Source organism: Chaetodon auriga, chromosome 22, assembly GCF_051107435.1.
Source record: "Chaetodon auriga isolate fChaAug3 chromosome 22, fChaAug3.hap1, whole genome shotgun sequence".
Classification (NCBI taxonomy): domain Eukaryota; kingdom Metazoa; phylum Chordata; class Actinopteri; order Chaetodontiformes; family Chaetodontidae; genus Chaetodon; species Chaetodon auriga.
Genome location: NC_135095.1, coordinates 4,585,348 through 4,599,870, shown reverse-complemented (window position 1 = coordinate 4,599,870; position 14,523 = coordinate 4,585,348).

Sequence of the window (14,523 nt, the reverse complement as noted above, 5' to 3'; positions counted from 1 at the left end):
AACATAAAGAGCATACATTTGGCAAACTTCAGTGGAGATACAGACAGGCACCTGGGTGAGTCCATGCTTTCTAGATTGATTTCCACTTGAACTGGATTCAAGTCTGTCAGGTCAGACCAGAGACCAGCTCATGTACCGCATGTAATGCTGATATGTCCTAGATTTTTGGCTGCGTGGTGAGAAAACAAGCCATTTACAGACCATTTGTATGCATGCCACAACACTGCCTGTCAAATGGTGCATGAAAGTTGTCATGCCTTGTTTACTTTATTGTTCTGCATTCATGTGTTTAGAAATCCCAGGATATTCCTGGTAATCAATAACCTTCCCAGAATCCATTGTATCTGAGTAGGCTGAATATCATTATGAGCGCTGCAGTACAAGCATGCCTCACAGTCTTATTGATCTATAAACTGAATATGACTTGTAAGTGAAGAGGCTCTTAACCTACACTCTTCTTGTTCAGATTACTGTGATATAAAGATTATCAGTGATGACCTTTGACTGTGCAGCAGCCTATTTAGGGTTTTATACAAATGCTCCACAGGCTAACAAGAAGATGGTGCTAATACCTCCAGGACTATTTGCAAAAGTGTTGGCATCAGACAGTGTACAGGCAAAGCAGGTCTGAGTTAAAACCCACTTGTCATTTGAATTCGAAACATCTCTAATACTGATAATGCAGAAAAGTCTTCATGTTTGGAAGGCTTTGGTGGGCTATGTGGAGGAAAAGATGGCATGAGGGCTGGTTTGATTTGTTAGCCATGATGCAACACACATGAACAAGGCCAGGAGAGCAGTGCTGGAGATACTGAGCTGTACAGAGAAAAACCTAAAAGAGGTGAATTCTTTTGGATGGCTCAACAATTTGGAACTTTATGCCATTCTTATCCTGTAAAACAATAACACTGAACTATCAATAATGAGAGAGGAAGTACCCAGAGACAGAAGAGGCCTGCCAGCCAGACAGCTACACCATCATCACCACCAGCTTTGCAAGAAGTTGTCATGTGGTTGATGCAGAGTCCAGTCCTGCTGCTGCAGGTGTGTCACGCCTATTCCCGCCTGGCCAAGGAAGCAGAAGACTCAAACAGGACTGTTGTCATGTTAAAACTGCAGAACATGGGGCTAAGTTCTCAGCATGCGACCACAAGTTGAAGGTACACGATATTTTCAAAATTCTGCTTCTTTCATGTATTTGTGGTGGAACAACAACCTAAACAATTGTTACAGTAGCTCTAATTGTTTTCTAATGATGTACAGTTCTTTCATACAGTATTTCAGGCTGTTCTAAGCCTGTATTATGAGAAGATTTAGGCAAATTAGTTACTTACTAAAAACTGCTGCCTGCTGCTGCAAAAGCAGCTCTGATAAGAGCAGTGAGAGGGAGCCGAAAGCAGTAGATTTGTTGGTTGTTAAAAGCAGATAAAATGCTCGGTTCGGTGATAATTCTCTGTGTTTGTCACCATGAGTGATATCTTTTGCATTACACATCGATTAGCCATCATTAATTTGAAAGCAATGATTAGAGCAGCTTTAACTAAACATAAAACATGTTTTGGGATATTTAGCTTTCCATCTCTATAGTTGATAATGCACATAAAAGTGTTTCGGTGGAGTTGTTACTTGAACCCATACCTGCATGCAGCTGACTACGTGCTAACTTCATGATATTCTAAGTAACCAAACACCACCCCTGTGCTACCTGGCCCCAGGTTTCCTGTGCTTCTGCTAAACCCAACAGACATACAGTGAAGCTCAAGTATCACCCACTCTGTTCGGCTGGTAATCCAGTCTTAATTAAAGGCTTTGCACGATGTGCTAAACATACATATTATGCTAATGTATGAGAATGATGCATGAAACATACAGTAGTAGGATGTGCTTCACTATAAGCCTCATTTATTAGACATGCACAACATCATGCAGCATGCTGAATCTACTGAATGTGCTTAAAAAGTAGTGTGATCCATAAAGCATACAGGTGGTCGTACATTGTGCTCAAGTGTTAGCGTCCTCCATGATCTGATATGATATTTATTTGTGGGGGTTTTTTTTTTGTTTTTTTTTTTAACATATATGTTATTTTGTATGTCTATTCTCATGATGGTCAAAGATGCCTTCCAGCTCTGCTTGACTGGTTGCCATGCCAGCCTTTGCAGAAACAAGTGAGTTAATGGTCTCATTTGTTCTGTTTTTTTTTTCTTGTATTTGTTCACTGTCTCATAGAAAACTTTTCAGACAGCACACAAATGTTCTTAACTGCTGTATGAAAGCCATAATCATCTTTAGGATGTTCATTACTTAGATTACAGGGACTCAGCTGCCACTCTTATCAAGCCACATCCCCGTCATATCCGTAATCATAGATCACTCAGCAATGTGGATGTAGAAACCCCTCAGATTGCTTCATTATTCAAAGTGGCTGGCGAAGAGATAACAGGTACACAAAGAAAGGCCCATTATGCTGGGACATCTGGCGTCAGCCCGACTTCACGGGCTCCGTCAGACGGTAAAGCGGCTCATCAGTACAGAGAACGGAGAGCAGATTGTTCACACATTCGCTGTTTTGTTTTCTCTCAGCTGCGTAGGCGGAAGACGGATAGGTTGTAAGATTGCTTTATGGTGCTTTATTCAGGTTGCGCGTCAGATCCAACTTGTTTGTCCCATTTTGTGGATATCTGATAAAGTGTGGGTGCTAGTGAGTTTTTTTTTATACATATTGTTTCATTATCCTGCAGTAAAGGATTATGGGAATATAAAATGAATAATCCCATACTTGAGATCTCCATTCTCACTGCTCAGCATTATTAAACCATTACACTTTACGCAATTAGCCATTAGCAGGCTGTGCAGTGTTGTATTGGGATATAAAATTCCAGAAATACTTAGCCATCTGCTCATTAGTTCATAAACTGTGTGTTTTATACTTTCTATGTAAATGACCCAAATGGTAAGAAAAACTGAAAATGATGAGCAAGGCAAGCTGGCTTTGTGAAAAAGTATTTCAGCCTGTCGTTTTGCCCGCTTCACTCCGTGTGTGTATGTGTGGGTGCAGATTGGAGTTTCAGTTATGCAAACATGTCTTGGAGGCAAAGCTGCTCTGGTGTGCAAGGTCATCATTCGCCATCTCTGTGATTCATAGATGCAGGGACTTGTTTTGGGTTTAGTTCTGTTTTCTCAGCTTCAAATGAACAGACATGTGCTGGACATAATCGGATTGGTTGAGCTACATCACAGTTTTTATGGTGTCGTGAACTGAGCCCTGTGAAGAAGGGGAGAGGGAGGAGAGGAGGCCAATGCTACTGACAACTGGTGCTTTTGCTGACTCTTAGACTTTAACCACCTTTACTTTCGTTCTTACATTTGATTAGACTCATGCAAGTCGGTCAGTTTCATGAAAATAAACTAATGTTAAGCCTAAAGGTTAGCAACACCTCAAGGCCTCAAGGTATCTCTGAAAGAAAAACTGCGTTACTTTAAAGCTGCAGTAATTAATATTTTGTTTGAAAAAAGAGTCTTAATGTACATGTCGATTAGGACCATGTAAGATATGAAAGATTTAGACAGCTTTATGCTTTTCTTATATCTTTCTGATGAGTGGCATGGCTCGGGCGCGCTCATGGAGAAGTGAAATTCACATCAGAGTTTCTTCATTTTCATGAAAAGACATTTTCAAGACACTTAAATATAAATAACCGCACTCGCCTCATTTTGTATTCTGTATCATAATCAGAAACTTTCTTGACCTTCCGCTATCATAATGTGACATGACTCATGGTCATATGAATAAAAGAGGTCATTGAAATAGATTGTTTTTGTGTTTGGACAAAAAATTCCACTCAGCCAGTCAACGTAGCCACTTGGTGAACACGCCCTGCAAAAAGAATGAGCCATAAATTAAACAATGAGGTTGTATTTGTATCTCAACAGCAGCCCTGGCCAATGTGTGTACGAGTACAATTTTCTCTCTCTCACACTGTGTGTGTGTGTGTGTGTGTGTGTGTGTGTGAGAGAGAGAGAGAGAGACACACACACACAGTGTAGAGTCTGAAGTGTTCGTGGACTATAGATTTGGCTCTCCTGCATCTACCTGCCCTTTGACCCTGTCTCTCTGCTTGCTGGCTTTAGTCCGAGACCACCTCCCTTTCCCCCTCTCTCTCTAACCCCCCAAACACACACACGTGCACACACACACACACACACACACACACACACACACACACACACTGTAACACCTGTTGCCAAACCACCCGGCAAAGGCAGCGCTGGTCAGCCGGCTCAGCTCAGCCTCTCTCAGCGATTAGAGCAAGAAGTTGGTGATAAGAGCAGAAATGTCACCTTGGGCTGTGCTGCTCCTGAAAACTCCATAAACCCCGACTGAGCGCTCACACACACACACACACACACACATACACACACACACACACACACACACACACACAGCAGTGCCAGCTGTAAAACTGCTTTATGGGAATACATTTTATTGTCTTTGTGAGTTACATGAACACAACTGCTACGAGCTGATAATCCTGTTCAGACAGAATTTAGGTTAGGATCCTATTTAATTTATGATTATCTGCAAAGCTTTTTCTCTCATTCAGCACTTCCACACTGAATAATCACATTTACTGAATCCCCTCGGTATCTTGACACCAGTGTCATTGGCGATTGGGCAGCACCTGGGAAGCCTATTGCATCAGGGTAAACATTTTTTTGCAAATAGATGCTTGCAGATGACTGTATCTGGACACATTAGCTTGAAAACACAATGGGACCACAGCATGAAGCCTTACCCTACTCAATATTAACAAAAAAGAAGATAATACCACAGAAACTGAATATTTTCATACATTTTTTCTAATGGTCTAATGGGCGTCCTCCTCCAAAATAATGTCATTTACCATACATTTATAATTATCAATATTTAAGATATCTGTACCTAGATTTTGGTCCTTGATTTGAGGTGATAGGAACCATTAAAAACCCACTGAAGTGGCTCATCAGCGTGTTCAGAATTTCATTGGCTATTTGAAGTGTCAGTCATCTGCAATATTGGTTGGGTTTGGCTGGATCTTCACACAGAAGCAGAGACCCTTTTACTCAACTTGGACTGTTACTGGCCGCTCTGGTATGTTTGGCTGCATTTGACAGATTGTGATTGGTCAAGTGAGGTGTCATTTGAACCTGGGACCCCAGGAGGCAAGATGGCGCCCATCTCCAAACATTTCTAGAAGTTGTAACAGGGGGAAACACAGAACACAGTCTTCCTGTGGATTGTTATCATGTTTTGGACTAAATACTTTGACCGCCGTGGATCATCTGGACCTTTGCTGATGTTTCCAGACTGCTTTTGTTGGAGTGTTATTGACCTGTGGATCGCTGAGAGACGTAATTGGTGAGTTGCCTCAATGTTGGTTTAGTTTTAAAAACTGTTGTCTGCTGTTGGGTTCACTGTGCCTCCTGCTACGACTCTACTGGTTTGCACCAATGGATTCACGTGAATCTTCGCTTTCTAATTATGTGTAATATGAGTATAAACGTGAATGTAGCTGTTGTGTCAAAAGCCTGTGGGCAGACTGTTGGAACAGGAAGGGGTTCTGGAGATGTTCCAGTCCTAAACTGGGACTTTTTGCTCACATGACCTGTATGAAATCCTCTTTGGCCTTGGAAGTTCTGCTCACCTATTGCTGCTAACATTTGTATCTTACATTAGAGCACTCAAACACAGTTGAATCCATTCCTTAAACTCTTCTCACCAACATGTAGAGAAACCCAGAGCTTGATGGCCGCCATTCCTAGTAACAGCTGCTCAGTTGTGATCATATAGTCTTTCAGGGGAGGTGATTAGTGCACATTTAATTAGCAAAAGCTGCCATTTGTGCCAGTTTGCATCATGCATTCAAAAGCCTTTTCAGTACATCACACACCTGGGCAAAGAGTCAAGAACTGAAATAGCACAATCCACTATTGTACTACTCTTCGCAGAAATGTGATTTTAAAAATGGACGCAAGAATGACAATTATGAGTCAATTCCCTGAACTGGTGAAAGGGACAAGTCTGAACCCCTCTGCAGTTAGAGCTAGGAATTAAATCCATACGTGTGTGTTCAGCTGGAGGATACCTTGCAGAAGAGTATTAACCGCCATGTGAAAGCGTACAAAACATCTCATTAAATTTGCAGTGTGGGTGTGGATTTGCATGCATTCCTCAGGCTGTGTGTGAGACATTAAGTTTGCACAGCAGGTATGAAAAACACCTTTGGAGCTGTTTCCTGAAAATGTCCTTTGTTGTCAGCAGTTAAGAAAAGATGACATGAGCAAACCACAGAACATATGTATTTATGACCCACATTGTATCCTCTAGTTCAACCAGGAGACCACGTCTGCTGTCTTTTTGTTCAGACACACATACACACACACACAAATATCCTCTCCCCTATCAGTATAAATATGCAGGTGGTAAGCTGTAGACTCCTGAATACAAATATACAGAGACAGATGCACTGAGTCTGTACAAGCGCAAGCAGGCATGTAGACAGGCAAACACACACACACACACAGACACGTAGCCGCCCCCTCGCCCACACACACACAGGTGATATGGTGTCTGCCAGCGATAACAGCAGCCGGGCAGCTGAGCGGACACAACCTCCTCCTCGCTCCCTCAAGGTCACTGATAGGCCGGCAGCGGCAGGGATAGCTGTCTCTCAGCCAATCGCCGACCTCCCTCTGTTTGTGTGAAAGGCTCAGTTCCTCTTTTGCAAGAGATAACGCCGTTGTTACTCTGGGATTATCTTCTCTCAGGAGCCAAACAGCAGTTAAAAACAATGCAAATGGAGATGGCGAGCCACTTTGCAGGCAAATTGATCTGGAAAATGGAGAGCTAGCCAGGACTGGTTTGGCAACTAACGATACAGCTTTTTTGTCCCCCCCCCCCCCCCCCCCTTTCAACAGCTGTAGATTTTATTTCCCTGGAAAGCGCCAGCAGGAAATGTGAAAAGGGATTTGTGATTCCTCTGATTTCTCTAAATGCACCCATTTAAATCATTTTTTCACATTTAATCTTTCTACATTTGTCTCCTTCAGCCTTCAGACTCAGGTTCAGTCCCTTGTGTCAAACATCCCCGCTGATGTAGACAAGTGAAGGGACACATTTCTGATTAAGTGCCGTATCATTTAGACTAAAATGAGCTCCTAAATAGGTCCTGTCTTCATAAAAAACCCCTTTCAGTGCTTGAGATGCACTCAAATGCAATTCACAGACAGAATCTTGCACATGGCCTTGACCATTGCCATGGTTCCTAAAATGACTGTCAGGTCTTTCACCGTGTGGATTTAGAGTGATGGTTGGATCTGAGGAGAGGATGCAGCCAGTGATGGGTACTGCTTACTTCAGTGGAAGAATTCACCTGGCTGGAGGCAGGAAGTGTGCACGAGATGTGATCATTCGGCTTCAGCTAGATTCAAAGAACTGTAACGGTTGCAGTAGTCTCAGTGTGTGGGTGCCTGAATGTGCGATTATTAGGATATCAAGTCAAATGCTGCTGAAGACAATTTAAATCTGACAGTAAAATAATTTTCCCTGGTTCGTATTCTCAACGCCTTTGTTTGATTTCTTCGTTGCTGACATGTCACTTCTAATCTCTGTGTGAGATTGATGATCGTCTTAATGTTAGGTGCTGACTGTGAGACAACCCCTTGTTTTGTAGCAGTCCCCCCACAGTCTTTGTTTCTGTTATCACTGCAGCCCAAAATGACTGAAGTATGTTTCCATTTTCCATTGTGCAAAAACAAAAATGAGAATTAAGTCAATCAGTTTGATATATCGCACAGCGTCACATCACAACGTGTTTTAGGATTTGGGTGTCTGCTCATAGTTTTCTCCTCAAGTGAGTCCATAAGGTGACCTTGGTTTACCACACTGCCAAAAAGCTCCTTAAACTTGCTTGGAGCGATACATAGCCTGTGGGCAAGTGAATCCTGAGAAGAGTTCTAGAGAAGCAAAACTGTTTCTGTTGTAGCTGACAAGACAGTTGTCAAAAGTGGTTAAGAAGTGGATCGTTCTAGTGAGGCAAACTGAGGTAAACATTGCTCCAGTTGGACAATTTTCTGTGGGAAAATAGTGGGTCACAATTGCAAGAATTGGCTGAATTTGGAGGGACTGTATTGGGATTTGTTATGTATGCATCGTCATGGTACCTGTGGAGAGGGTGTCTGCACTTTCATTGATTTCGTGTGTCCCTGGCCTTGACCTCCATGCTTGAATGTATGATGCATAGAAAAAAAAAAAACAGTTTGACTACCAAACCAGTTCAATTCATTCATTTTCCCACTGCCTGCTTGGCTGTGTCTGACCTGGTTCGCTTTATGAAACAGTTCGATAAGATAGAGCCAGACACAGAGATCATGCGGTGACGTGTCCTCCAGGCTGCGCCGCCTCGGTGACAACACCAGCTGAACTGACATTTGCCAAATCTGTATGAATACACAACCTTTTGCCTTTGAAAGGCAACAACAGACCTGACATCTTCCATTCATTCCTCTCAAATTACAGCGTCTTTATTACCGTCCCTGGCAGGAGGCTCCTCTGTGTTTTGCGTATCTTCAGGATAGATGCAAACATTGTTCACTCTCCTGGAATGTGAATGAGCCAGACACACTGTGAGTCAGCACCTGGGCAGATGTAACAGAAGCGAGGCTGCGGCTTCTAACTGCATACAGGTCGGCCGAAAATATGGGCGTGTTTGGTTTTGTGTGTGTGTGCGCATTGAAAGTGAGAAGCCTCCTTTTGACATTGACGTGTGCCTGCTAAACAATGTGGAGGAAGAAAAGCACTCCGGGACAAACTTTCCTTCTGTTCTCGACCTCTACATTTGTTTTTCTTTGCCTCCATTATGAAAAAAACCTATGACGGCAATTATTGCTGACATTTTCATATGAATAAATGCCTCTTGAGTACAGCACAGTGGTAACTAATCATGTAACCTTTTAAATCTAACAATTTTAGCACGTCCTAACTTCAAAATATAATCAGAGTAGAGTTAATATAGATAGTTATGATCTAACATTTAAAGTGCTTTTAAAGGGCTTCATTATTGAGGCTCAGCCACAGCAGCATTTAAAGCAGCAATTAGGTGGAAAGGAATTGATTTTGCTGTGATCTGTGGATTCGCCGAGGGGGGGCAAAGTAAATCTGCACGAATCATTTAGCGTCATGTTCAACTTTGGTGAACTTTAGCAGGTTTATTCGCGCCGTTGGCCGACTGTTTTAACGCTCTCAGGTGCAATCTTGAGAGGTAGTAAAAGGCACGACTGAAAAAGGGTGTGACAGACTAGAGGCAGCATCTGGCTCGTTCTCATCTCCACCTCTCATGTATTGCCACTTCATTTATCCTCTTTCACACATAGTTCCTGGTAAATTACTGGGATAATCTGTCTTTGGCTTTGGGAAAGATTTTCACAGTTCACACATTCCCGTCTTCAGATTTTGCTGACACCACAGTGAGTGTGTCTTGTCAGATGGACCTTCACGTGCTTGTACCTTCAGTGTTACTGTTTTCATTCCCAACACACACGTAAAGGCATTTTCCCTGGAATGTTACCAGGTGTTTGACAGGAAACTGTTGATCCAGATTCCCCGGAATATCAATCCATGATGACGAAATGCAAGAAATGTTCCTGAGCATTTCAAGGATAGACTGCTTGTGTGAAAGGGGCTTTGAGTTACACTTGAAAAACAAAGAGGCTACCCGCTGCTGTTCTGAAGGTAGTTCCACAATCCTCAAAGACTCTTTTAACCATCTGGATGACAAAACATTCCATCCACTCGACAGTATAAAAGATTTTGATGTGTTTCTCAAATTGCATCACTGTTTCCTGTTTCAAACAAAAATGGCAGCCTGTGTATCCGTGTTCAGTTTTTATGATTTAAGTGTTGTTCAAAGTGCGACAGTTTTTCCAAATAATATCTTTGGAAGTTGTACTTATGATTAGTATTTTTCCAAAAAAAATGGATGCCTGTCCTTACATCGCCAAACCTCAAGCACTGCTGATTTTGTAAAGGAGCATTTTAATGTGCCATGTTCTCTGAGGGGTCTTGGAGGCCTTTCCAGGAAGAAATGCCCACCGCAATGTATCCTGCAGGGATACTACATAATAATGTTTTTCTGAGCAAACACTGACATAAGCCCCCTGCAAAGTTAACGATGTTCATACTGCACATCAGTCTAACTCCACATTGAAAATATACCTTTAACCAAACTCGCAATCTCGTTTGGAAACCACACAGGAGAGATTTGCCGGCAGAGCAGATAAGAGCTGAGATTAGTTTGTGTTGACTGCAAACAGAACGGTCAGTCCCGACTGATTCCTATGAGGAAACCGCATGAGTGGTATGATGTCCCACACACCCACACTGTTTGATTGACAGGTGTCCACCAACGCTTTGACTTTTTTTTTTTTCCTTTTTTTTTTGCTTGAGAAGATCAGTAATTATTAGAGCACAGTTTCGGTTAAGAGTGACACAGCTCGCTCAGGGAAGAAGTTGATCTTTGGAGGGTGGCGCTTGTATTGTGACGCTCAGCGCGCCCCCCCCCCCCCCCCTCCCCTGCGGTCATTTGGGAACAATGAAAGTCTTTCATTGTCAAAGAAACACAGAAGGTCAGGGAAGTCGATTCAACTTCTTATTGTTTGCCGTTACATCTGATATCTGGGATGTGATGTTGATAGTGGAGGCTGCATTGTTATCAGCTTGGTGGTGTGTTTAACATTCAGAAGAAACCAACCTGCCACTGAACACGGCTCAAAGTCTTTTGGTTTAAACGTCACAGATGACAGTGCAGAAGAGATTGTTGGTTGGTTGTTGTTGGTTGGCTTTTCTATTGACTGTACTAACACTCAATTCACCAAGTTATATGCTGAGATCTGGGAAAATTGGGAACACCATGAACATAATCAAAACTATGAAAATAAGACCTGAGTTGGAATAAATCCTAATTTTCCTTAAAGGTCATCATTGTGAGAAAATAGTCTTTTATTATTCAAAGTAACAGTTTAGTCAGCTGGGGTCTACTTCCTTGTCTGTTTTCATCATCTTTCGTCACAACTCCGCTTCTGTTTCTGTTTGTCATTTCCTTCTTTTATCCTTTCCTCCTCTTTCAACTTCTCTCTGCTTTCACATCTCTCTTTACATCTCTCCTTTTATTTCCTGTCTTTTCCTATTTCCTGTCTGCTCTCTGTCCTCCCCTCCCTCCTCTTTCTTTCCTCTGCCTGTCTTCATTTTTCACCCTTTCAACTCAAGCTTTCACCACCTGCTTCTCTTCATTTCTTTTCTTTCCTCACTTGTAATTTCCCTTCACCTTCCACTCCTTCCTTCTTTTTCCCATCTCTTCCCCTTTCCTCCATATACCTTCATACCTTCTCTTTTATTGTTTCCTTTCTTGTTGCCTTTCCTCTTCTCCTTTTATTTATTATTTTCTTATTTTCATCACCCCTCCTGCACCTTTCATTTTCTTCTTTTCTATTCCACCCTTCTCTACGTCTCCCTTTAACCCTCTGGTAATCCCCTTCTCTGCCCTCTTCTTCCTCCCATCAACCATTTTTCTCCTCATACCTTCTTTTTCTCCTCTCCAATTTTTCATTTCCTCCTTTCTCCTTGCCTCACCTCTCCTTTCATTTCCTCTCCTGTCTTCTCCTTTCCTCCCCTCTCCTCATCTACTGTCAGCCGTCCTCTCATTTTCATTTCACTTCCTTTTCCTCCCCTCCCCCCCCTTCCTTTTCCTCCTTTTGCATTGTGCCATGCTTTATAGTGAAGGACAACGATCTCATTCACATCCGCCTTGGGAAAATGTTTGTGACACTCCGGAGTGCTGACGGGCACTCGTGCAGTGCCACCAGGCTGCCAGGGGACCCTCACAGATGGGGGCAAATGGGGGCGGGAGGTGGGTGAGAGTTGGTGGAGGGAGGTGGATGATGTGTGGGAGGCGAAGCGCGTGGTGTGAGTGACTAGTAGAAGAAAGGGATGGAGTAAAAGGGGACAGAGGGGCTTGTTTCAATGTCACCCTGTAATCCAACACACTTCATCACTTCCTCTTTCTGTCATCCTGTCCCTCCGCCCCTCCTGTATTTCCTTTCCTATCCTCATCTCTCCCTCTCCCTCTCTCACCCAATCTCTTAATATTCTGTCTTGCAGACAGGTGAACGCATTTTTCTTCCAGAAATGATACTGTCACATTTCTGAACGTTTGGAGAGGGCAGGGTGGGATTTGAGAGTGAAAGAGACTGTGATTTTAAATGTTGTGATTGCCACTGTCAGGACTACTGCCACTGTAGATTAAGGTATAGCTTGAGAGGAGTCAGCTCAGTAAACTCTGAATAGTCTGATTTAGCCTGTTTTCCATGTAACTCTCCACTAAGCTAATTGGTTAGTTCGAGCAATAAATTGCGCAGTAGGCAGAGACAGGCTGAACCGAAGTGTGTCATTAAGTCTTTAATTGCACTGAACGCTTGGATGGTGAGCTGAAGCTGTCTGTCCAGTGCGAGGAAAAGGAAGGATGGCAGTGAAAATGAAAGCCACCTGTGCAGAACATGGGAAGTGACTATATAATAGACATAGATATGGTGGCAGAGAAAGACTAGAGCGACTTGAAGCTGCACTAATCTGTATTTTTATATTAATAATGGGTGAAATTGCTATGCACAATGTGAAAGGGATCACTCATTGTGCTGAATCCACAGAGAATTAGCCCCCGACTCAGCAGTTCCCTCAGCTCGATGAAGCATTTTAGCATTTTTCCGCCTTTTTCATTCTGTGATCTGCATCTTCATTGTTGTGTCGTTCAGTCTCATGGCTCTCACAGACAGACACTGTTAGCGATTAGCTCATGAACATAATGGAGAATTCAGCAGCTGAAGAGCCAGATGTTTCCCTCAGGAGTTGGTGGAGACCAAAACAGAGATAAAAGGAGAAAGAATGTTGGAATGACGTGCCGGGTGGCCAAGAATGCAACTCTAATTGAATGCTAATATTGCTCTGTGTTTGCTGGATGTGTTAATTGACAGCTGTTTGCTTCTGAAACTGCCAAAAAATGGTTTAAAGAGTTGTGATACGGTTGAAGCTTCTAAGAATTCTGGAAAGTTCACCTTGAGTTATAGATAATTTTGTCAAAGTAATGCAGGGATCAGAACACAAAACAAAATGTGAAACTGCATGCAGAACACCAGAGACAACTGCAGGCCCAATGTGGGCAGCATGGCACGATGCTTTGATTTTTCTAGTGGGGCAATAGTGGCATTTGATGACAGAAAACTAGCAAAGGTAAAGCCCTCCTGGACCTACAGGTCCTCAAAGTTAAAAGAAAATGCTTCTCTTTTCTCTCACCAATCATTCAGCATGTAAATCTGAATAATTTTAATGATTATGCCCTTTTCCTTGGCTTTTGATGGAAAATTCCATCAGATCAATGAAAAATGTGATGGAGAAACAGTACTGAGCAAAGAAAAACTGAACACACACATAATCATGCAGCATTTGTGCGTTATCTTTAAAATATTGTGGGAGCAGTGAACTGTGGGGCTGCAGTATCTAATAATGTTTCACGATAGACGGTGCCGACTGATCGAGAGAGGGAAAGACACAAAAACGGTCTTTTCCAAAGAGAGGATTCAAACATCACCCACCGCTGCTGACACTTGGGACGGCACTTTGTTAGAAACCTTCCCAATCAACATTGTTGGATGTGTGCACGAAGAACTCCCCAGCAAAATACTAATGTATCCACCCTCCAGCAGACTGAGGCAGTTATTGGTCTCGTCCTCCCTCCAAAATCCTTCAACAAAAACACTTTTCATGCTGCTATAAACTCAGTTCCTCAGCACAATACAGAAGAACCCCAGTTCACATAGACATCCTTGAATAAATCCCAAAGTCTCTGGCCTCGTGCTGCTTTTTTCATATGCTGTAACCTTTTGAAACAGTGATGACTCTAAATGGTAATGGCATTTTCTCACAAAATAAGAAACATTTGGGAGCTTGAGACACACTGTGATGCTGTCGGCAGCGCAGTCAGCACGCACACACTGTATGTATAATTTATCATCTCCTCTGAAGTCTTCTCTGCATGTGTATCAACGCAAAATATGGGATGGCTCGTAAGGTCTTTAAAGTCATCCTTCATTCTGATACATGTCACACTGATAAAAAGAAAAAGTCAACTGCTACAATGTAGTGAATCTGGAAAGTTCCTATGAATTTTTGCATTGTCTCATTAAAGAAGCTACATTCATTATTTATACAATAATGAGCCAAATGACAAAGTGAAAACAGTGACAGTGTAAAAGGAGTTGCGCTTATTGATGAACATGCAGCAAATTATTTTTTCAATCTGCCGCTCCTCTCCTGTGCAGCTTCTCTTACCGCTCTGTACACTACCTGCTCAACACCAAATGACAGACAAACACAGTCAGGTGGTGAACAAGGTGGAGCATTTAGCAGCTAAAGAGCCAGAAATGGCTCTCAGGAGC